Source organism: Caretta caretta, chromosome 7, assembly GCF_965140235.1.
Source record: "Caretta caretta isolate rCarCar2 chromosome 7, rCarCar1.hap1, whole genome shotgun sequence".
In the NCBI taxonomy this organism is placed as follows: domain Eukaryota; kingdom Metazoa; phylum Chordata; order Testudines; family Cheloniidae; genus Caretta; species Caretta caretta.
This window is the reverse complement of record NC_134212.1, coordinates 107,484,249-107,507,065: the sequence shown is the minus strand read 5'-3', so window position 1 is coordinate 107,507,065 and position 22,817 is coordinate 107,484,249. Positions and strand designations below refer to the sequence as shown.

Sequence of the window (22,817 nt, the reverse complement as noted above, 5' to 3'; positions counted from 1 at the left end):
TTTTTTTCTGCCGCTTGGGGCAGCAAAAAAGCTGGAGCCGGCCCTGGAATCAGTGGTCCTATAATGGAAGCAGTGGCAGTCCCAAACCTCTCTATGTGGTCTAGCCAGTAAAGGGTGACAGAGCCATGATCAATGCAGATGAGTACAGCACACCTAACTTTGCCATAAGTCCCTCAGAGGTAATGTGTCGAGCAGATAAAACTTGGCTCTGTTATATTAGGGACCTGGGTTCTATTTCCAGCTCTACCGGAAGTGATCTACTGTGAGTTCTTATCTGTGTACGGGATGAATGATAGTTACCTCCATCAAGGCAGCAGTAACAGGATTTGGGTTGTCATAAGGATTGTGAAGAGCACAAAAGTATTAGCAGCCAAATTCATTGGTTCTAGCTGTGCAGTTTAGTGCACCTTCTCCATGGCTCCAGAATAGCACGTGTGGGACTCACAACTATAACACGAGCATGAATCACATTATTAATGAGTTGGCAGCATTGTTCCCCTTCCCTTCACCATCATATAACAATCCCTGTGGAAATTATTTCCACAGACAGATATCCACTTCGTATTTTTAGATGACTTTTAAACAATTCAGCTCTTGGAAATGAGAAGCCAGCATCATGTGATCAGCCAGATCCCTGCAGACTACCAGCAATTTCCAGAGGGACTCCTGTTTAACAACCTACACTATCGTAAATTTGTAATGCAATATATATGCAACATCTCTGATTGATTGATCACGATGACCTCTGAAGGCTTAAAGAGCAGTATTTCCAAAATCATACCAAGGTCTTCTATTGGCTCACTTACAGCAATATTAGCCAACACAAACCACATTATTTCTGAAATTGAGGCAATTTAGGGTAGTATTCTTAAATAACTAACATATATGCACTGCCAGTGATTATATGCACTCCCAGTGATTCCTTATGGCAGGATAGAAACACTGGCTTAATGCAAGTACATATGAATTATCTTTTTATGAATAAGCATCTGTTGCGAACTGCATACTTTCACATATTGCCTAAATCTTCCCTACTTTTTGATTTCTATATTTCCTCCTATTCAGCTCACCTTATCCCTCATTTTCCTGACTATAAGTAGGCTTATACACCAATGGGTATCATCAACACCCAAGATTGTGGCAAAAGAAACTAGTTTATGTTCAGTTGCTTGTAGGCTTTTCAATGATTTATTCCTGACAGGACTGTTTTTATTTGCTGTCCATCAGACTCTGTTAGGTTCACCCTTCAGTGATGTATTTTCATTGGAATTACAAGATGTATCAGTGTGTGAAACCTAAAAAAATGGGTGATTTGTGAAGGGTCAGCGTTTGCGATCCCAAGTCCTCTTCCACCGGGACCAAATGCAATACATACACAATTTTCCTAGCCTTTGGCACAATAGCTCAGTCTGAATTGAATTTCAGATTGCTTCATACTTTTTTTTATACCATGATTTAATGGAACAGTCTAAGTGATTACATTGTTCCTTGCTGAAGTGCAGGGTCCGGCAGCCTCCACTGGTATGTTGTACACAGGAACAGATTTGTTTTATAAGACAGCCAAGTGACTTGCCCCCAGTGCTAACGCTGATGCCGTGAAATCAGCTCCAACTTTATGTTCCTTTGCTGGCACATGCTTGGGCCACCTTTATATACCAATATGACATAAACCACTTCTCTAACTCCAAAAGAGAGACTTATTGGTGTAGAAATTCACTAGCCACTACCAGTTGCTTTTAAATCTTAATGAAAGGGTCCTGGGGTCCACTTACTGCTAGGGGTGCCTCCTGCTGGCCACTGTGGGGATTAGTGCTCTCTCTCTCTCTGACTCCAGGTGCTCCTTCTTCATGACTTGCCCTTTGGCCAGGTCACTGTGTATTCTCCCTTCCTGGGTATCCAAGTCTTTCTTTGACAACAGTCTCAGGCAATCTTCCCATTCACTAGCCCCATAGTACCACTTCCTCAGTGGCTGGAAGGAGAACCCTGCCCTGGCCTCTACTCTGCGTTCCAGCTCAGGGACCCTCTACTCAGCAGCCAAGGTCTGTTCACTCCTGGACCTTATTGCCTTTTCCCTGAGCCCTTTCCTTACTTTCTGACTCCTCCATCCTCTCCTCTGGGGAATTGTGAGGCTGTATAACCCAGAGAAGGGGATGGGGAGCCTAAAGATAAGGAAAGAGCTCATGGAAAAGGCCGTAACTGGAGGCTATCCAAGTTCTGTAGCCTCCAAACACACATCTCTACCAGGAAGTAACTGCTTGCCATAATTAGGGATTTCCTCTCAGACATAATTCTCCCTGATTGTAGCCTAATAGGTTATCTACTACTAAGGAAATTTCACACCTCTCTTTAAATATTGTAAACTGGAGAAGTCCAATCATAGATCTTTCTGATATACAGATTACCTCTCAAGGAACAATTTCTGCAAGTGAGAACAGAAGGAGGTAGTTTAACTGGTGCTGGTATCTTTTTAAAAACACTTCTTGATTCTTACAGATGCTTCCCTTTCCTCATTTGCAGTTCACCTCAGAGGGAGGTAAAATTCTGCCTCCAGATATTCTTTCAGTACAGTGGGTTTGGTTACAACCCATCAAATCATAATATACATTGTCAGTCTGAGTAGGTATTTTCAGAGGATGAAGATCACCAGTTATTGATGGAAATCTAGCAAACTTAGGGCCCAATCTTGTGAGGTGCTGGGAATTCAGGGAAGAACACTCAGCACCTTGCAGGATAAAGCCTTCAAAGGGGCGCCAGGAATTTTTTTCAAAAGGAAAGATTAATGAATTGAACGGAGTGAAACAGTAGACAAGGTTGCTATGATAAGGTAACATACTGGCAGAGAATGGAATACTCAAAGCCATCTATTTCCCTGGAATCCACAGCTATTTACAAACACTTTTCCTCTTCCTTCTCACATGTATGTACATGAATAATTAATAAGAATAACCAGCTCACGGTTGGCTAGATATTCCACACTTTGTACTTCTGATTTTTAAAAGGAATTAAAAGCAGAAGCAATGCCAGGATATTGTATTAAGATCCAGCTGGTGATTTGCCTGAGTTGCAATTTTTGGTAAATAATATAGCAATTATTCTGATACCTATGCATTGAACTTTAACTTGCTGATAACAACTTTATGGTCAAATAATCCATATTAATGCATTTGTCTTTATTGTAACACCTTGCATTTGTGGCATCACCAAAAATTAGTTAAGCCTCAAAACTCCTGTGAAATAGATAATTTCTTAATGTTTTTTTGCTGACTTGGATATGTATCCAATGAGGCAATTAAATGCCTCTATCTCAGTAAATGGTTTGTTTTCATTTCAGCAATAAACCATTTCAGAAGGTGCTTAACCAAAGCTGCTACATAATTCAAATCAGGTAAAAACATCTTTAAGAGTTATTTCTGATATTAGGGATAGATCTCTAATTCCAGGGGAATCTCAATCTCTACTGCTCAGGTGTGCATCTCATGCTCCACCCCTCCCCCTGCTTTCCCCCGACACACTTGGATTTGCAGTACAGTCCTAAATATGGTGGTATGATCTGTACCCAATTTTTTATTACTACCCAATCCTGAACTCCTAACTGAGAGAACTCCCATTGCCTTTGTCATGTTCCACTGAAAAATGTTCATTAGGTGAGGCAAACAGTTTAAAGTCACAGAGGTGTAGCCATAGGACAGAAAGGTAGTGGGTGTAACTCCTGTGGAGTTATACTGGTGTGAGAACTTGACCCACTATTTTAAACAGCTAAAGAAAAACAGACTGCACTCAGTTTGCAGTAGTTGGGGGCTGCCTGCTTCTCATGTTGTTCTCATCCAGCATCTGATGTGTCATAGCTATAAAGCTCCCAGGATCAGATTCCTTACACTTCATTGCTATCCAACATAGTGTTCTCAAACATAAGCCAATTCACATTAATAGAACACTTTCATGTGATCCCAGGGGAAAGGGGTTCTATACACCACCAAGAAGGAAAGCAGTACAGAGAGTTATAAAATAGGGACAGAGTGGCACATTGTTGTGGCTTTTTTATTTTAGGAGGAAAGCTGGGTAAGTAAATCACAAATCGTATTTTTCATTAATCCTTTTAATAATGTACAGATTGGAAATTGCTAATTGGAATTTTAGGCATTACAAAAAATCCAAGTGCTGGAGAAAAGTTTGTTTGCTTATAAGCAAAATTAAAGGCTCATTTTGAGGCTTTGTTTTCATAATCTTTTGCATAACTTGTTTTACAATCCATATAACCTGCAAAGTTGTGTGTGTGTGCGCGCACGTGTGTGTGGTATGGAAAGTTTTTTTTTATTTCAGTTTTTCTACTATTTGGCTAGTCACAAACTATGTCCAAAAGCAGGTTTTTGAAAACATGATAAAACATTTGACAGATATAGCTACTTACAAATGTTGGAGTCTAATCATGTCTGTCTTCCACCAATGCTCTCTTTTCTTTAAGATGCCAGGACTAGCTCTAGGACTTATTTGAGAAAGTGTTGCTTGTTGATTTTAAATTGCTATGGTCTAATGATAAGAATGTGTTTCCCATAAAGTATTTCAGTGATAACATTAACTGCCTAGTCATTCAAAACTGATATTATGCAAATTGTCAATCCATATTCTTAATGACAAGCAGCTATAAAATGTTGCATTTTCATGCATGAATGAGACTCCCATCAATTTTAAAACACAAACTCTGGACATATCAATGGCAAATTGTGATTCTTGGGGAGCTGAATCCTTTCACATATCCCTAGTCAGTTGGACTTCTAGCCTTTTATTTTAGAGTATTGACCAGTGTAATACAGTCTTTCACTAGTTTGAGATGCATTAGAATTAGATTTTTTGCATTGCTATTTTGAACAATGGCATAATATTGATTTATATGTTCCATGTGTAAACCATTGATGCTTACAAGTATGACTCTTTTAGAATAAACATTAAACTGCCACTATTATGGAAACTAATTTACAGTAAATCTACCCTCAAATAGGTAGTTTCATGACTTGCCTTAGATAGAGGAATGAAGCTTAGAACTGAGAGATATAAATTGACAATGTTTCTGGTCCTTCTATAGGCAGAGTCTGTTTATACTATGAAGACAGTATGATCTACACAGTATTTGTGTATATGAACAAAACTGGCTGTTCTAGAGCTTGAGTTTGCTCTCCTTGCCTCAGTTGTTGAGAATCAGGACTTAGGAGAAAATCATGTTCACTTTGCATAGCCTGAGTAAGTGGGCTAGAGCCTTACTGCACATATAGGGGTTAAAATAAGTCTTCACCCTCCCCTAAAGCCATGGGGTGGCAGCAGAATCTACTACTGCAGTATCAAAGCTGAAATAGGCAACAGAGTAGTTGTATTCCACAACCCTGTCCCCCAACATACCCAGACTTTTCGGGGGAGGAGATGAAGGGAGGAGAAATATGGAAGGCAGACAGTTGGCTGGTGAATCCACATAGGGACCATGCCCGGTGGACTCATGACTATGCCTTACTCACCCTGTGTCCAAAACCCCCTCTAAACTAGCTCTCGTTGTGGGTTCTTTGTATCTTACCTATACTCCCTAAAGAGTCTGCTGCATTCAGGCCCTTATATATTTTAAATGGACTGGTGTATTTTTCTTTTAAGGTCTGATCCTGACACTAAAGATCTACTCTACTACACCAATAGCAGGGGAAAAGCCTGTGCATGCTGCAATTACCTTTCACTTGGTATTTAATTATCTACATCCATGCGTGCTTCCTTCTTAAAAATAGATCTGTAATGATGGCTAGCTTGGGTGGTGCAGGGAGTTCAGAATCACTTTGTTTATATTCCATAATTCTCAAGTCACTCTTCCCGGGTGTAGGGCTGGGAGGAAGAGTTTAAGAGGAGGGATATTTTTAAATGCTACCTTTTAAAGAGTATTTGTAATTTTAGCTTTTGGATTTGACTTCTAGCATTTGGCAGATTATCTTTAAAAATAAAATTCTATGCAATAAATCTAACATGTCAAAGCAAAAATTACCCCCCCCCCCAAAGTCTCTGCTTTGTTCCAGGAGATGTTGCAATTGCCTACTTGCTACCATAGAGATGGAAGAACTTGTTTTGCCAAATGTTTGTCAGAAGTTATGTTTAAAATTCCTAATGCTAACTTTGCATTCAAGTAGGCAGCCTTTACTGTGTTTCAGAAAGAGAGCACAAGAGGAGCTGGAAATGTTTAAAAAAAGGATGCACTGTTTTTAATCCTGTGCTCGAGAGGTTAGTCTGTTCTAACATGTGTTGTTGAGTATTATATGCAGCTGCCAGTTAGGTAGGTCTCTTCTGGGACAATGATCTGTGTCTCTTTGGCAAGACTTATACAGAGTATTATATAAATGTCAGTAACAGTGTGAAAAAATTACATAGCAGAGGCTCTACCTACTGTAACATAACCCAGAAGGCAGCAGTCACTATAGTTCATGCTCTTCTCAACTGTCAAAATCCACAGAAGGGAAGAAAATAGTCTCAATCCCATATGTCCCCTCAGTGAAGCAGTCTGGAGTGGCTCATCAATGTGGGTGCCAGCTTCATGGCAGACTGTTACAAACCAGGGCACAAATCCCCAGTTGGCTGTGTGTTCTATAATTAGATTCCACTAACCAAGTATAAAGTGTGAACTCATCAAGCACCATAACAGCCTTACCATGGAGTCACAGACAATCCTCGTGGGCACTCTGTTCTATCTTGCCACCCAGGCAAACTTGCCTTTGTGATAGATGGTCCTTACACCAAAAATCACAATATTCAGGTTATTCCCAGTCCCAAAGGAACAGTCACTTACCCCAGGTCAACTGCATCTCAGATCACATACCAAAGACAATGCTTGTAGCCAATCTTGTAATCAACTAACTAAAGATTTATTAACTAAGAAAAGGAAACACATTATTTTCAAGGTTAAAGCAGATTAACATACACACACACACAAATGAGTTAGGTTTTGGAACCTAACACTGTAGTTCTTTAGAGCTAAGCAGATTGGGGATTCTTCCTTATGCTTAGAAATATTGCCCTCTTCAAATTCCATGCAGCCTAGTGATGGCAATTTCTTCTTGGCAGGGATTTTTATTCCCTTCCCCCAGAGTTCAAGATGTGATGGGACAAGTGTTTGTGCATGTCCCCTCTCCATGGGTATAGGGTAAACAATCAACAAAACTAATGTCTACACTGGACATAAAAACCCATGGCTGGCTGGCTGACTTGGGCTCAGGCTAAGGGACTATCTAATTGTGGTGTAGACATTTGGACTGAAGCCCTGCCTCTAAGACCCTGCAAGATGGGAGGGTCCCAGAGCTTCGGCTGCAACCTGAGCCTGAACGTTACACAACAATTAAAACCGCCCTGTATCCCAAGTCCCACAAGACTGAATTAGCTGGCGTGGGCCAGCCATGGGTCTTTAAGTGCAGTGAAGACATTCCCAAAGTCTTTTGTCCACTGATGTTCCACAAAGGTTCATCTAGTGTCTACAGGTCTTCCTTTGTTTGCCAGGATCTGATACCTCTTGTTGTAAACTAGTATTTTACACTTGGAAATGCTTCTCTCCTGACTATGGGGGTTTCTAGTTTCATAGCAAACACTTAAATATTGCTTTATAACATGGGATACAGATATTATAATTGAGATTAATGCATGCAGCAACTCACAAGCACTTCATAAAGTCCAAACACTAAACACATTTCTCTAAATATAGTACCTATTTTAACAATATTAACACACAGGTGAGTCAGATAGGTTTCCAGCTATGCATTTGTCAGTGTTCAGAGAGGCCTAGGCATGAGGCGGCACCTGGTCTGCCAGCATCAAACAGTTCTGATGTGACAGAGTGAGGGCAGGAAGCTTGACCAGATAACTGGGATGCCAGAGATCCATGAGAAATTCTGGGCTCACTACGTAGACCCCAAGCCAGGCATTCTCTTCTTTTGCATTCTATCCCTGTATTCCCCAACCCTTCCAACAGGTGGCAGTAACATATCAATGACATCCATGGTAGAAGTGGTCAACAAATGGAAAACATTCAGAGGTGGTTTGTGGTTTCACAGGACTCCAAGTGCACCCATTATTTATTTAGTGATTTTTTTCAATGACTTTTTATTGAAAAATTATCAATATTTTGTTTACTAAAAACCCAGTTTTCAGTCAATGAAAAATTTCAGTGGGTATTTTGATAAAAATGACAAAGCAAAAACTTCCATAACGTTGACAAATTTTCATGAAAATGTTCATCTAAAAAGCCATTTTTTATTAAAAAATTTAATTTGAAAAAATAAAAAACTAGTTTATTTGTTAATAAAGCCAACCCCCAGGAAATGGGTGAGCTTGGACTGTCTTGTAGAGCAGGTTGGGAAGGGCACCTGTTCACACCTGAAACAACTCTCTTGCAGATAAAATAAATGATCTAATTGCTCAGAATACAGTTTCTCCCCCACAAACACCCCCACTGAATGGGTCTCACTTATGCAAAAACTACAGACTGTGTTAGCAGATTGTGGGGCCTGTTACACTGGTGAGCAGGAGACAGGGAACAGAAGAGAAGACTGCACAAAGCAACAGTAGCTTGGAGATCTCTCAGAAACAAATGGGGTATGAGTTTTCCTGTGAAAGGGGAAGGCTGTGGAACCTACTCTAAACTATAGCAGGTGGTTATCTAGATCCACTTGAGATTCCATTCACCTTGATAAGAGGAGAGAAGCAGGAGCTTCTGAGGAGTGTAGAATGGGGAAGTGCTTCTGGGTCTCTGAGCTGGCTCTCTTCCAAAGTCCTTACAGACTACACAGAGTCTCAGATGCTTTTGTGTCAATAGCAAAAACTAGTGATAGCAGAGAACTGACTCTCTCAAGTTTCAGCTCAGCACTTACTTCCTTTACCTGTGGAGAAAATTCTCTGGCTTTTGGTCCATTCAAAAGGTCCTTTCCTAACCTGCACTGGCTATTTTTGGGAAAAATGGGCTTTAATTTCTGTGATTGCTAGAGCCTATAACAGTGTTCCAGTTCAGATCATTTTTTGGTTCTGCAGTGATTGTTGCCAGTGGGATTGTGTTTACATGAGCTCCCTAGGTCTGCATAATAGGGCTCACAAACAAGTGTTTAATCTTATGGAGGTTACACTTCAATGCACTGATTTCACCTTGACCCAGTGCTATAAATTTCAGAGATTAATAGGGACTGATTCTGCTCTCACTTACACCAGTGTAAATCAGCAGTAACTCCGTTTACTTCAATGGAGTTACATTAGTGTAAAGCAACTGTGAGAACAGAATGAATCAGGCCCATAGATTAATGTTATTTTGACAAATTAGTTTAAAGTACTAGTTTCTAAGTACTGCATGACAGAACAAAGCTTGCTTTTTTTTTCACTTTTATATACTGTACATCATTAGAAGCACTTGAAACAGGGTATTAAGAAAATAGTTGATCACAATACATTCCCAGAAGGCATTGCTCAAAAAGTTTGGCAAGCTATGTAAGGATACATTCTTTGCCTAATTAAGTTGATCATAACATGCTAGTTAGGACTTGGCAAACGTAGTTCACGGATTTCACAGCAGGCATATGACAACTAACACTTTTAGTTCCAGGTCAGCCACAAGACACCAAAGATCCAATTCTTTGAGTCTTTGCAAAGGAGTTGGGGTTGGTTTTGTTTCATATTTAAAGCAGTAACATGCTGCTAGGATCTTTGGGCGGGGGCTTCAAAGTACCCCTTTCAAAAGTTCCGCCACCTGACACAAGGGAAGCTTAGGATGTTTTCACTGCCCCTGAAATTTGCTCCCTGAATATTTCTAAATCAGGAATGGGTTCTCAAACTGTGATCTGCAGGATATGTTGGTTCATGGAGGGCTTGCTGGATACATGGTGTTGCCTGTCTTATTTCTGCTGCTAAATCACATTAAACGACAGCTAAAATGCATTAAATATTTTCCTATTATTACTTTTCCATGTAAGCAATTGTTGTAGCTGCCACAGAGATGTTTTGGAAGGGCATGTGATCAGTGTAATAACAAGTAGAAGAGCAGGACCATGAGATGTCAGCAGCTATCCCTCTATATGAGGATGATTTCTGCCATGGAGAAAATCACCGGTGAGATTTAGGATGGCTGAGGTGTCCAATTCATGCTGTATAGGTGTTTCCACATATGTGACAGGTGGTTGCTTGGAGAGAGTACAACTGCTGGCCGGGATGCTGTATGCATTCCTTCCTCCTCTGCCATTTCTCAGCCTCTTGCGCAAGGTGATTCTCTTCAAAACGGACTGAGGCTTGATGTAAGATGTGATGCCATTGCAGTCTATTACCAGCAAGCTGAGCTCTTCCCAATGTTGGGTGTCCTTGTAGCATTTCCTCTGTCCCCCATGAGGTCCTCTTACCATGATTAAGTTGAGAAAAGAGGACTTGCTTCGGAAGACAAGTATCAGACATTTGCACACAATGACCAGCCCAACTAAGTTGAGGTTTCATAATCTTCACCTCGACACTGGTGATGTTAGCTGCAGAGCGAACACTGGCATTCATGCGACAATCTTCTCATCTGATATGGAGAATCTTCCGAAGGCTGGTGGTATCGCTCCAGATGCTTTAGATGGTTTCAATATGTCATCCGTGTCTCGCACCCATAAAGAAGAGTGAGGATGACTACTGCAGCCTCTTAGTTTCCAGGATCTTAGTTTCCATCCGCAGATCTCTGTAAATAAAGACATGACGGAGCAACTTTCTGAAGGTTACACTGACTCAATGTATCCTATGTTGAATCTCCCCGTTAAGATTGGCTTTTTGGGAGAGGTGGCTACCAAGGTAAGGGAAATGCTCAATGTTTTCCAGGGGCTCACCACCAATGACAAATTGTGGGGGAAGAATGACAATTTGTGGGTGGCAACTTGTGCTGGGGCTGGCTGGTAGAGCACCTTAGTTGTCCCAATGCTGAGGGAAAGTCTTAGGGTATAGTAGGCACCGGAGAAGAGATCTAGAGTGGATTGCAAGTTAGCCTCAGTGTGCTGAGGATAGCACAGTCATCCGCATAATGAAGATCGATAACAACAGTCCTGGTGACTTTAGTTTTAGAATGAAGATGCCACAGATTGAAGAACTGGCTGTCCATTCGCTACTCAATCCCAATTCCAGAAGAAAGGCAGTCATGAATAAGAATCAAGATTATGGCAAGCTATATGGAAAAAGGAGTTGGGGCAATAACGCAGCCCTGCTTAACCAGTACAGATGATGAACGAGTCTGTCTCCAACCCATTACAGAGGATGGTGGCGGTCATGTCATCACGAAGTAGCCTGAGAACACGAATTAATTTTAATGGACAACCAAACTTAGACAGTACCTTCCATAATGCTTCACGACTGGTGGATTCAAAGGCCTTAGTTAGGTCAAGAAATGCCATAGACAACGGCTGGTGGTGTTCTCTACACTTTTCTTGGATCTGTCATGCAACAAAAATTATATCGGTGGTGCCCCAAGATGGTCTGAAACCACAGGAGACAGTCTGTCTGTCAAGAGATGGTTCAGGCTGTGAAAAAGTTTGAGGACACCTATACTAAATCACCGCTTGTAGCGTCTATTTTTTACCAAATGACTGGCATTTCAAAATATTCCCTGGGGAGGATAATTCCAGACCCCTTCTAAAATCTTTGTCTCCACCCATTTCAAATTCTACACTGTGCTAGCAAAAATAGGTTCTGGGAGTAAATTTCTAGCAAATGAACTTCATAAAATGTTAGTGAAACGGTGCTCCCTCCTTCCTTGTTCAGAAGAGCATATTTTATTAATAAGTGTGTGGGTGTATGAGGGGGGGAACAGGGGGAAAAGTGAATAGATTTCTTCTCACCTTTGCCATAGAGGTTGGGGAGGATGTGGCTGATGCACCTTGTGCTTACACCACTGGAATGTTTGAACAGCCCCTATGGGGCTGAACTACTCCTGATTGTGGCTGGGATTGGGATCGCAGATCACCTGAACCCAAGGATCAGGTCCTTAGATGGGAAAGACAATGGCCTTGGCTGGGATTAAAACACCTAATTGTAATACGCATCTGCTGTTGAGTGGGAAGACGTGCCTTAGACTGGGAAGCAGATTCTGTGGCTTCTTAGCTAGGGAGCCTGATTTTTATGGGTCAGGACAGAAAGTTTACAGTGGCGGGTGTCACCGCTCAGGGCAACTGCACCTGTATTCCCCATTTGTGTCCACCCACTTATAGGTTCCCAGCTTCTCAGCCATCGCCTCTTTTGGGTGGAAACCCATGTCTCACCCTCCTGAGCAGGGGTTTATCCAGGCTGCACAATGCCTTGCCTATACTGTTATTCCCACTAAATGAGCAGCATCTGTGCTTTGCGCTTTCTCTCTCTCTCTCTCTCTCTCTCTCTCGGGTATAAACTATGTAATTGCCCACAGTTATAAGATGCCACACAGCTTTTTCTAAGCAAGTACATTTATTCTTAAGGTGAAAGCATTACAGAGCAAACCTATAAAAACAATGGAAGTTCCTATCTGCATGCTAAAAGCTTCCCAAAGGTCACCCACCAGATTTACGGGGCCAAAGTCCTTCCAATCCTTCTCAGGAAGGATTGAGGCCCCTCTTAGACAGAAGATCCTGATGGTTGGTTGGATCAGAAAGAAGGCCCGGAGTCTATTTACATTTAGGCTATTTATCCAAAAGTCCTTCCTTTGTTGGTCTCTGGAGAATCCAGTTTGAACCAGTATATGCAAGCCTCTCCAAGTCGTGGTATCTCTCTGGAGTGTTACAAACTGGGTGAATTTTCCTAATCACCCCCAACTGTTCTTAGTTCCTGGAGGGCTGAGGGCACCCTCCCCCATGGAATTACATACAATCACTGGCCTACACATACATTTAATACAGTCAGATGTCTCCAAGATATTGCAGGAAATTGCCATATCTATCACAGTGGGTTTTTTATGCCTACCTTTTAATGTTATTTTACTTGCAAGATAGGTTGGCACTGGGGAGTCGCATCTATCTATCGCACAAAATTTTCTGCAGCATTATCCCAAATTAATGTAATTGGCATGTTATCCCACTCTTGTCGTCATTGTTTTAAAAAATGGCTTCTGGTTAATATATCCTAGAGTAAAATACTTTGTGTTGCCATTATATAAAATATTTGAGAAACTAAAATGATAGCAATTATCTTTACTTGCTATTGAAACAAGTTGTCTGTGAAACACCCAGACTATTACTCATAGTTTCCATGCAATTCCTAACTGAAAACGGGAAGATAACACACAACCACCTTCTTTATGAAAAAGAGCTGCTGTTAACCACAAATCTGGAGTATTACCCAGTTTTACTGAATCCAGAAGAAAAACTCACCATGTTGTGGCTTTTTAAATTCATGATGTAAAACATTTTCTTTCCATTTCTTTTGCAGGAGCTTGATCCATTCTGCCATTTACATGGCAAGACTATTGAGGGAAGGTAGGCATCAGGTTATTTTCACCAGTGATGACATTCTAATCAAACTAGCTTCAAAATCTGTTTAATTGTACTCTGTAAATACCCTTTACAAGTAGAATTACCAGCCCAAAGCCAATATTCTAATCACAGCAACATTAGACATTTTTTATTAATATAAAGAAGAGGCAATAGTTTCAGAAAGTGGTACTAAGCCTTGCAATAAAGAATAACATGAGATTTCTTCAGTGTACCCTACAATCCTGCTATATTTGGCAAGTTATATTCTCATATTTTAGATTAAACATTTCATCCTATCCATAAGGCCCCCAAATCTTTCGAAGAGCAATATTATTCCTTTTCATATTTATTAGATTTTACTAATTATGCCTTGAAAGAGTTTACTCATGCACAGAATAAGTCCTGATTCATCTCACTTATACTAGTTTTATTTTTGTCCTCTGTTTCTGTTCCTGCACCTTTCTTCTTCTAAGTTTCTCTCCTTTTTCTTTTTGCCTCTCTTCTCCCTCATACCCCATCTCTGTCTTTCCTTTCCTGCACCAATTCCATTTCCCATGGACTGCTGTCCTCCTCTTTCCCATTTTGTCCACTAAAATGGCCAGCAGTTAAATAGTTAATATAGCATTTTAAAGCAACTTCATTGGACTGTAGAGTCACTGCCCCATTGAGATTAATGGGTGTGGGGATGTTCACACCTCTAAGAGCAGTTGTTCCAGCCTGTTTGCAGACTCAGGAAAAAATATTGTGACTTTTTATTCATATTTTGAAGGTTTTCTTTCCAACCTTTCGCTCAACTTTACTGTTCCTGCTTAAAAAACTTAAATCCAGTACATACAACTAAACTTTGCCCCAAACTTTTGCTGAATAAGGTTTCCAATCTCTGGGGCATTCTCCCCAAAGCAAACACAAGTTTGAGTTACAGCACAGCTAATCTTAGGCAGGCCCGATGTGTGTACTAACCGTAGTGAAATCCTTATGGAAAAATACAACTTTAAAGAAGAGTGAGCTTCTGACACTAGGTACTTTCTCACTACCCAGCAGTGTGTTTATATTACTGGAAAATGATAACATAAATATAAATAGTGCCAGACCCAAGGGGCAAGGTAATGTGCTATGAATTTAAATCTGTCATTAGGAGAAGCTGATTAGGCCTTATGTCTGTCTAAAGGATGAAGACTTGTGCCATCTGTGATAACAGCGACTGGCTTAGTTACTTATCTTCAACAACTACAGTGGGACCTGGGGCCACTATCCATTACCATGCGATTAGATCACCTTTTTAAAAAAAGCCACCACCACGTGAACAAACCTGAAGCAATGCTTCATCTTAGGAAGTGATAATGTATTTAGCAACCAGTCTTGTTCACTAGGTCATAACAATTACTTCAGGTTTTGTGTTTAAGTGACTTTCTTTTTCTTGATATTTTGAATTCACCTAGTACCTGCTTGCTAATATTGAGTTGTACCACAGCAATCAAGACAAAAATCTAGGTGCATAATTTGCACATTAGTTTTAAACACTAATGACAGGTTTCAGAGTAACAGCCGTGTTAGTCTGTATTCACAAAAAGAAAAGGAGTACTTGTGGCACCTTAGAGACTAACCAATTTATTTGAGCATAAGCTTTCGTGAGCTACAGCTCACTTCATCGGATGCATACTGTGGAAAATACAGAAGATGTTTTTATACACACAAACCATGAAAATATGGGTGTTTATCGCTACAAAAGGTTTTCTCTCCTCCCTCCCCCCCCACTCTCCTGCTGGTAATAGCTTATCTAAAGTGATCACTCTCCTTACAATGTGTGTGATAATCAAGGTCGGCCATTTCCAGCACAAATCCAGGGTTTAACAAGAACGTGTGAGGAACAGGGGCAGCGGGGGGGGGGGGGGCGGTAGGAAAAAACAAGGGGAAAAAACAAGCCACTCCCTCTGTGGCTAAGTCATTATGCAAGGTAACCTATTTCCCCTTGTTTTTTCCTACCCCGCCACCCCGCCCCTGTTCCTCAGACGTTCTTGTTAAACCCTGGATTTGTGCTGGAAATGGCCAACCTTGCTTATCATACACATTGTAAGAAGAGTGATCACTTTAGATAAGCTATTACCAGCAGGAGAGTGGGGTGGGGGGAGAGAAAACCTTTTGTAGTGATAAAGACCCATTTTTTCATGGTTTGTGTGTATAAAAACATCTTCTGTATTTTCCACAGTATGCATCCAATGAAGTGAGCTGTAGCTCACGAAAGCTTATGCTCAAATAAATTGGTTAGTCTCTAAGGTGCCACAAGTACTCCTTTTCTTTTTAAACACTAATGTTATTTAATAATATTTATACTGAGGAGACACCAATAGTATTAATCGTTTTCCATGTGAAATAAGATAATTAAAAGTGGCTTAATGCCAGCTGCTTCTCTCCCTCCCTTCCTTCTCTGTACTGCTTAATGGCCTCTGTGTGATGTTGCTGTGGTCAGGCTCTTCTTCCTGGCCTACTCTTAAGAGCCATCACAAGCAGTCTGTTTTGTTCCTTCAGCCTTAAAATATGAAGGGGACTCTCTGTGAAGAACTGATACAATATGGCCACTTTAGGAAGACCACTGCTACAGGACTTGTTCCCTGCAGCACATGCTCTGCTATCCCAAGATGACTACCTTGGATTGAGTCAGTAGCAGTTTTCCCTCTGCAATGATATTCAGGGAACAGGGAGTTAGCCCTGAGTTCCTGACTTGTACCCTCATGTGCTGTGTAACCTTGGACAAGTCACTTAGCCTCTTTGTGCATCACTTCCCCCTTCTGTTAGTAAGCATTATTATCCCTCTTTGTAATTCACTGGAGAGCCTTGTGTGAAAGGTGTTATTATCAGTGCTAAGTATAATTATTGTAAAATATACTCTTTTTGATAATGGGCAAGATTAAAAAACTTTCTTGCTGATTGCCAAGCTTCAGTTCATAAAATATTCTTCCAGTTGATTTTAACATCAGTGTGAAAGGTGAGTCTTTAGAATAAGGTCATGATGACTAGTAAACTATCCCAGTTGGGTTACTAGCTCATCTCTGACAGAGCTGGTGGTCATTCTGTTGAGCTATTGTTTGCACTTGGATTGGACACTGTACCAAAGTCATGGTCTGACTGTTAACATCTGAGTTTGAGAGGCACTTATCCTGTTGGGATGAGGGACCTGTTTTGGTGCTTTGCCCTCAGATATTAAGAGCACCAGTGCACTTTCAGAAAAGAGAATATTGTTTCTCTGTCAGGCCACTCTGTTGAGAGTTGGTAGGTTGTGGTGTTTTAAAACAACGTTTATCCTCAGCCACTGATCGAGTGGCTCCCTTGTCATTCTCTTCCATAACTCTGACCTCATAAGGTGGCTTTCAACAGTTAGTATGAGCTTCCTTCTCTTGGTGGCTACTTTAAGTTCCTCTCATTGAAAGGAAGTTTCAGGCTAAATTGTCTGCTTTTGAGGGTGCTGGATGGGTTCTGGAGGGGACGTACACCATCAAAGGAATTCCTACGTGTACTGTGAGCAGCACAAAAAAAACCTAAGGTCCCCAAGTGAATACCCCAGTGCAAGAGACCTTCTGTAGGAGCCAAAGAACCATCTCCACTGATTCCATGGCCCTGGCATGGGAGTGATAGGGAAGGGCAAGGGAGGAATTGAGAGTAGTCCCGCAGCCCAGCAATTCTGCTTTGCCACTGCAGCCTCGGGGCGGGTGGGAGGGGGGCAGAAATTAAAAGATGAAACATGGCTGCCAGCCACAAGCAGGGAGAGGCAACTGTTGGCAGCTGGATCAGGCTGTTCCTCCACAGCTTCAGAGGGAGGGGAAAGGAATCATTCATTTTCCAAGTAGCCCTTGCTCCCTGTCTGTCCTTCTCCACAGCTGTCACAATATCACCAGACTCAACTTACTGGCAACCCCTGGAGCTTTTCTTTTCTTTTCTCTCTGCCTGTCTCTGGGAAGAAGGAGGGAGCAGAGAGGGCAGAGGAAGTAGGTCAACTCTACAGCTGCTGCTGCCAGGGGAGCAGTAGGGAGGAGAAGGAAGCTGGAGCTAGGCAGGAGATGAAAGATTCCTGGCACTGTTCCATGTGTGGCTTTGACAGTGTGGTCTCCCCTCTCTGTATGTGGCTTTAGTGATCTGGTGAGCCAAATAGCAGCAGCTTATCCTTCCCCTTCTGCCAGCAGATAACTGAGACCATCTTTGGCTGTCTGTGGCTTTTGTCCCACTTTCCCTATTGCTGTAGTTTGGGGGAGAAAATGCCCCTTCAGTATGGCCCAGAAGTCAGCAACCGTGCCCGTCAACTCAGATCTTTGCCTCCCAGCATTCATGCGTGCTCTCTCCCAACCCCACCCTCACAAAGTCAGAGCAATGTCCTTCCAGCCTCTGCCTCAGCTAGGTTTAGGAATTCAGTTCCTTCATTTCCTACCCAGTGTCGTGTGTCTAAAATATGGTGACACCCACCGTAACAGGCACTTTGACTGTGTACCTAATTATGTAATCATAGTTGTCTAATGATATAACTGGGTGTGAGGTATTTTCTTAAATTAATATGGAATGGACACAAGCAATCATGAAACCTGGATACTCTGCCCCAGTCATGGTGCCACACAATCAGGCGGAAAATCCTAGAGGCTTCCAGATCAACTTTCATCCTATATTGCCATGGGACTATTTGGTATTACTAAAGGCTGAAATGGGGCACAGTTTTTTCAACCTGGGAAATATTATTCCAGGTCTAGAATTCACTATTAATTAGCATAGCCGTCTTTCATCAGGGAACAGGACAATGTTCTGAGTACATAGATGCTTTTTACTCACTCAAAAGCAATATCTTGGGCGATTTTTAAAAAGATTAAGAAATTTTGAAATAGAAAGGCTAGTGAATTGGAATAAGACTCAGGAGAGCAGTGTTCTAATCCAAACTCTGCCACTCATGTGACCTGGGTAAAGTCACCATACCTCTCTCTGTCTCCGTTTCCTTTCCTACTCTTGGTCTGTCATGTCTGTTTAGAGATTGTAAGCTCTTTGGGGGAAAGGACAATTTGTGCAATGCCTGTAAGCGTCACTTTAATTAAGAATCAAGTGGCTGCTAAATTGTATTCTGTACTTCCCATAAATGCTGTTTGCTATTTTCTAAAACCACTTACGAAGGTGATATGTGGAACCAAGCATTTGTTTGTTTATCTTATGGTTGTGTATTAAACATGTCACTACAGTATCTAGCTACTTCATAACAATAAGACCATGAGTAAAATTTTTAAGAGCTCGATGACTTGGGAGCTTAAGTCCCATTGGAAGTCACTTGAGTACTTTTGAAAATTTTACCCCATGTCAAAATCTAATAATCCATTTGGTTCTCCAGTTTAATCAGTGATCTCAGTAAATCACGATAGCATATTCACAGCCCACGCTTTGAAATCAAAACAGATAGGAGCAGAATCATAATCAGAGGGTTCCTTAGTCTTAGCAAGCACTCTGGAAATTCAGTAAACAAGCTGGAAACAAACGTAAGTTATGGAGTCACAATACTCAGAAAAAAAAGAACTTCACAGCACACAAGGCAAATGTAAAAACATATATACGCAGACTTACATGCATCAGCGAAATGTCATTAATAGATTTTAACATCAAATAGAACCATTATGATTATGTAGTCATACCTCTTGCATAAAACATGCCAAAGAATCTCACCCAGTAGTTTCTGCATATAACTTCTATTTGAGCTATAGCATATCCTTAAGAAAGGTATTCAGTCTTGATTTAAAGACTTCAGGTGATGGAGAATCTAGCACAAAGCTGTTCCAATGGCTAATTACTATTATTATTTTAAAATGCATACCTTATTACTCGTTGGAATTTGTCCAGCTTCAGCTTCCAACCATTGGATCTCATTCTGCCTTTTTCTGATAGATTAAAACCTACCAGAAATCTCTTCCCCATGTAAGTATTTGTAGATTGTGATCAAATCACCTTTTAATTCATAACCTCCTCTTGGATTGACTGAACAGATTGAGCTTCTTAAATCTGTTGCTATAAAGCAGTTTTTTCCGACCTAAAATCATTTTGCAGCTCTCTCCTGAATTTTCCATTTTTTTCAACACCCATTTTAAATTATGGCCAGCAGCACTGGATACTGTATCCATCAGGATCTCACTAATGCCATATACAGGGGTAATACCATCTTTCTGCTCCTCCTTCTTCTACTTTTACATCCAAGAATTTCATTAGCCCTCTTAGCTACAGCACAGCACTTGAAGTTTATGTTCCCTTCTGTTACAGTTTAGGGCAACTGCACCTGTGTTTCCTTTTAGCGGATCAGCAAGGGCTCTCACTCTGTGCTCTCTAGCCGTTGCCTTTCTTGGAGCACCTTGAGGAGACCTGTGTGTCTCTCCCTTCTGACCATGGTAGCTCCAGGCTGAACAGTTCCCTGCTTGCCCTGTATTATTCCAGAAAAAGCCAGACTGTGGGTCCCCTAAAGTTGATGAAAATAGGGCCCTAGATCTGGAGGACCTTGAAATGTAAGGAGAATCTTAGGTTTCTTCTTTTAAAAAAAAAATTAATAATGATAATATCTTTAGTCCTGTAGCAGCAGAATGGTAAAAGTAAGTTTTGAAGTAGAATGAATCAGACAAATGTGGGATGTATCCCAAAATTATCCTCTCACAATCACTCCCCCAGATTCTCTGTCCCTGTGCATAGTGGTGCAACCATGGTGGACAAATACTGGTTGCAGTCCATTTGGGGAAGGGGCAGCAAAAAATGGTTTCACAGGCTTCCCCCCTTAAAAGCCAACTCTGGTTGTGGCTGCTGAGCAACAGTATAATTCTGCAGTGTTCACAGTGGCTCCAGCTGCCAAAGTTGCTAAGCAACATCAAGTGGAATCAATGTGTGCACTTTTGGAATAATCCAGTAATATCCATTATAGGAAGAGTGCTTTATGGGATTTCTCCTAGATCTTAGCCTGGCTTTTGCTAGTTGTTGTATGACAGGAAATTAGGGCTGGAAACAACTTTAGAGTGATGCTCGTTATAGGCCTTCAAGATATTATTATGATTCAGAAAGCAAACAGACTGGTTCTGCAGTGGGTATGTTAAGATTATACAATGCCGAAATTATATCTCTTCTGAACACACCCGGCTGCTGTGTCGTCCCTCGGAGTGTAGCAGATGCATAACTTTATGCTCAGTATTTCCATAGAGTTCTGCAATTTAATCCATTTATTTCACAGTATCAGGCAGTGTGACATTAAGGAAAAAATGTATCCCATCTTCCTTTGACAGTATTTGGATTCTAAAGTAAAATGACCCTGAGCTAACTCTTTTCCCATATAGATTTTAGCCAGTGAATATTCTGCTCCTCTAAAAGTCACAATACATGAGTAGCCTATGGACCTTTAAGTCTACAAAGGACTTATATGCTAGGACCAAATTCAGGTCACCTCTTACAAATATGTAGAATCAGCTAAATGATATATAGCTCATTGGCAGCTTCCCCAAAATTATGTTGTTTACCCTCTTAATGTCCTCAAATACATTGAGAGCTGTTCTGGAGTAGGTCCAAGGGTTGGGGGTGTGGTTGATGTGTCTTAGCACATAGCCACCTGATCCCATATGCCACTCCATCCACCTTTCAGATTACTCATGCTTCTGGCAGTAGTAAACTGCTGCGTAGGAGCTGTGCAAATATTTGCAGTTTGGCCAAACAAAGGAATGCTGCTTTGCACATGTTCTGATAGCAAATATAAAGAGGGCCTGAATCATGAACAACTACAAAAGGTTGATTTCCCCTCTCTTCCCACCCCCAGTTTGTGCTGAGCAAGTTATATTCTGCAAGGCACCTTCCCCAATTTCAGATAGTTGGGTTTACCCACATTGATATGATAGGTGGAATAGTGCCATGTACTGGCTTGGTGTGTGCGCGTGTGTATGAGTGAATGATGCTGCCTTTTCGTGATGGGCAAAGAGAGAGGATATGGTACCTGCCTACTACTAGTGCTAGCTGGCAGTGTTTTCCTAAGCTCCAGTAAGAGGCCGTTGGTTTTATAGGTGAAGAGAAAGAGCTCACACATACGTTTTAGATAATTTTATTGTCTGCCAACAATGAACATTATGATGGCCCAACTAAAAATAAATAAATAAAGGGGGTATTGTCAGGTACAGTGAAGACCCAAATTTCATAAAATAAGCTTGATTAAATAAAACATTGATAAAATAAGCTTTTACAGAACCTAAACCAGGAGGTGGAGCCCGGGGATAGGTGTTTTAAAGCCACTTTTGTTCCCTCCAGTTTGTAGGCTACTGTGAAGACCCAGACCAGCATTTTGTTGTTCTCATTTATGGCAGCCCATCCTGAGCTCCCTGTGAGCTGTGGCACAGAATCCCCATGACACTACATGCTACAGAACCACCACTAACTCCACCCTGGGCATGCCAGGGTTTGCAAAAGAGAGTAGGGAAATAGTCACTTATGCCTGCACCAGGGAATTCTCTGGTCAATAGCTATGCACCAGCGTATAATGGTTAGAGTTGGGGACAGAATCGCTTCCAGTATATTGTTAACAAAAATGGTACAGAAGCAATGGAATTCACTTAGGCCTTGATCCTGCAAATACTTTGTTCAGTCAGACTGCTCATATGCATAAAGTTATTAAATTGCATATTTGAAGAACCAGGGTCATTTGCAAAATCCTCTGAGATGAATTCAGTTGTGAGTAACTGTAGGACAAGAAAAGGAGGACTTGTGGCACCTTCGAGACTAACACATTTATTTGAGCATAAGCTTTTGTGAGCGACAGCTCATTTTTGACAGCTGCCCAATGAAAGTCCTTCTACTTTTGCTTCTTGAGATAGCATGCATTCAACAGTGCAAAAATTAGTACAGTAGTGCAATCCCTCAAAATGCACTAAAGGACAGTTTGTCATGTCATGTGGTACCAGCAAGAGCCACTTGCAGTTCTAACAAATGAGAAATTCATTGACTGTTGCTGTCAGCTGCCTTTGTGAGCTCCCTTTCTGGGTGCACTTCCTGGAACTGACAGCAAGCAGCAATAATAGCAATTGGCTCACACTATAAACCTGTCCTTCTTGCACAATCACATTTCAAAGAGTTTTTGTTATCGGCCTCCACCTTTCAAGATGATTCATTGGGAAATTACTCCAACATACAGCCTGTGCGAGAATATTTACCTTTGGCAGTAAACACTTCCGGGAGTTTCTGACAGCAGGGTCAGAAAATGAGACAAACTTAAAAAATACAAATAAGCAAAAACAGTGAAAATAATATTTTTTTCTATTAAAATAAACTACCACCTGGTTAATATTGATACAGTTTCACCTTGAGTAAATCTTCAGTGTAAGTAGAAGTGCTAATGCGTTAGAT

The 22,817-nt window shown here is 41.1% G+C and overlaps 1 long non-coding RNA gene across 1 annotated transcript; it reads right to left on the bottom strand.

The window, feature by feature from the left end:
- Nucleotides 1-6,862: 6,862 nt before the first annotated feature.
- LOC125640470 (uncharacterized) lies at nucleotides 6,863-20,214 on the bottom strand. The gene is made up of 3 exons (XR_007357785.2): nucleotides 19,279-20,214; nucleotides 13,347-13,438; nucleotides 6,863-11,295 (listed from the first exon to the last, which is right to left on the bottom strand). It is a non-coding gene; the product is annotated as an uncharacterized LOC125640470 (long non-coding RNA).
- Between the last annotated feature and the right edge of the window lie 2,603 nt (nucleotides 20,215-22,817).